The following is a 2,860-nucleotide window of genomic DNA, read 5'->3' on the forward strand; positions in this document are numbered from 1 at the left end:
CACGCGGGTGACCCGGGTTCGATCCCCGGCAACGGCGTTAAACTTCTTTGATTGCCATCTAGAGTATTAATTTTAAACAACCCAAGAAAATTACAAATTGAGAGCAGTCTACAGGCTGTCAATAAAATAATATTGGTCAACATGGGAGCAATTCATTGAATTGTTCAGAAAGAGATGGTTGCCCTAGTTTTTGTTTGACAAAAAGATGATAGAGTTTCAAAATCTAACCTAAGGTAAAATGACAATAACTTAATACCAAGAAAGGTTTGGTCACTTTCTTAAGTACCTACTACAATATCAGTTGGATATCAGTTGGATGAGCATTTTTGGTTCTATAAGTTCATTTTGGGCTTAAAGACATAGATTGGCCCTGAAGTGAATATTCACAATCCACTAACCATGGATGAGGTCTTCGAAAAAGCAATTAAACAAGAGAAGAAGTTGTAGTAAGGGGCTAGATACCACAAGAATCGTGATGTCGGTAAGAAGTTCTATAATGACTATTAGTGGGGAAACAACAACAATAATCAATAAATCAAGAATATGAAGGGAGGAAACAATACTTAGGGCAGAGCATAAGGGAATTAGTATGGGAGTAATAAGAGGGCCAATTACAACAACAACAACAATAGGAGGGACAAATTCTATGGACCTAAGACACCTTGAGATGGATGCTATGTGTGTGAAGGAAAGCATTATGCAAACACATGTCCCTAGATGTCCATGAGGCGAAAGCAAGGAGCCCCAAAACACCATATTAATACAATGATATATAATTGCCAAGTTGACTTTCAAGCCACATCGATACAGTTCAACAATAAGCTTTATGACCATCATGTTTCTATTTTAATTGACATTAGAGTTATAGAATGTTTTGTTGATCCAAATATAGATTCCAAATTACTAGTTAGACCAAGATATATGGTAAACCTGTAGAACACTGACCTACTACTGAGGGGGGGGGGGGGGGGGTGTTAATCAGTAGTAGATTTAATACTTTAATAATCCTTAATCCAAAAACTTTTATCAACTTCAAACTGAAATTTAAAAGCTATAGAAACTAAAATTGAAAGTGATGCAACTACAAGAACACAAAATGCAAGATTTTTATGTGGAAACCCAATTTGGGAAAACAATGGCGAGAAACGTTGCTAGGATCGATTGTCCTAATCTAACCTCACAATTGAAATGATTACAAATTTTTAAAGGGTACCAACCCTGTGGAGTTACCCAACCCCTTTCTTAAGAGCACCAACTCTTACAAACTGAGCACCAACTCAACAACTTTTAAGGCACCAACCTTAAAGGAGTTACAAACAAGTTTTTTCTGATTTACAATCTAAAACTAGATATTTCACTGAAAATATGTATCAAAACAAATGCTATCAACTAAACAATATCATCCTTTAAATGCTTTGTTCTAATTTATATATTAAAATACAATCATTTGATATATTTTGACAAAATCAACAAAATCAACACCATTAACAACTCTACAAATTTTGTTCACAATATTAAATAAATCACTTTGATTCTGGGTCTTCTTCGAAGACTGGCCACCAAGATAGACATGGCAGACAATCCCCTATGTCCACTTCACATTTTGACTCTCTTCCTTCTCACCAATAACTCATGGATAAATTTGCCCAGGTTCCAAACCCAAGCAGTAGACCCCCCTTCCTGAAGGAGCTCAATGCTGATTCTCCTTTCCTCAACATGGAAAGGGAGAATCGGGATGATTTTCTGGCTATAGGCTATGATGCGATTGTTAACAACTTCAGGATGTTTAAATGGGCCTTTCACGAAATTAAAGATATCGATGTGAAAATGAGGGCTATTAGCAGTAAACAAGACTCTCAAACTAATGAACAATGGATGATGAATCAGAGAAAGACAATTGTGGATTCAATGCAGAAGACTGTGGGATCGATTAGTGATATGAAGAAAGATTATGACTACAGGATTCCTTAGCTGGAGCAAAAACTCAAGAAAGACTTTGAAGTTAGATTGGGTAAGATGGAGAACAAATTCCAAAAAAATAATGAAACCTGATATCTCTATTTACCTTCAGTCACAAAGTGGTTACGAGCTCAGTTGAGAGTATAAATACCATGGTTGTAAAGTTTGAAGCCACCCACTAGGAAGGAGCTACAGTGGATGTGGAGGTGCTGGATAAAAAGCTAGAGGATACAGTGGGATCGTGCAAGAGAACTAGGGCTTTAATCTAAAGAAGAAAACTGCTAATCAGGACATTCAGGAGCTGAAGAAGATTGCATTAAATATGACTTAGCTGGAAATAAAGGCCATTAAGGCCCTTAAAAACTTGTACTAGTTTCCGTCCTTTTGCTGTCTCTTTCCTAGCTTTTGTTTTTGTGCTAGTTTTTTGTTGTCTTTGGGCTACAGTGAAATTGTTTATCTTTATGTATCTTTTTGATGTAGTTCTATGTTAAAGTGTTTCGGGTCCCTTCAAAACTTGTTTGTTTTGTAACAAAAAATATGTCATGCAAATCTATGCTAAGTTGCTTATCACAACTAGCATAAAAAGAAAAAAAAATTAAAATTTATATTTGAATATTTGAATTTCAGATTCATTCTCACACTCCTTAAAATTGAACCACATTAATCTATATTAAACAAAAAAAAATCTTAAATCTATAACAATAATTTTGAAATAAAATACAAATAAATAAAAAACATATTAAAGAAAGTGCATAATAACAAATAATAAATATATGAAAATTAATAAGAATCAAGTATTAAAATATACTACATATCTATATATTATTACATTTAATCAATTCCATCAAATTATAAATATATATTGATTTTACTATTATTTTTACACATTACAATTATAATT

The 2,860-nt window shown here is 33.7% G+C and overlaps 1 non-coding gene across 1 annotated transcript in view; it reads left to right on the plus strand.

Annotated features, from left to right (window-relative positions):
* TRNAD-GUC (transfer RNA aspartic acid (anticodon GUC)) overlaps positions 1-37 on the plus strand; it is a 72-nt gene extending 35 nt beyond the window's left edge. The window contains exon 1 of the tRNA in view: positions 1-37. This exon is cut by the window's left edge and continues 35 nt beyond it. This is a non-coding gene — a tRNA (tRNA-Asp).
* The last annotated feature ends 2,823 nt before the right edge of the window (positions 38-2,860 follow it).

Source organism: Cryptomeria japonica, chromosome 9, assembly GCF_030272615.1.
Source record: "Cryptomeria japonica chromosome 9, Sugi_1.0, whole genome shotgun sequence".
NCBI lineage: Eukaryota > Viridiplantae > Streptophyta > Pinopsida > Cupressales > Cupressaceae > Cryptomeria > Cryptomeria japonica.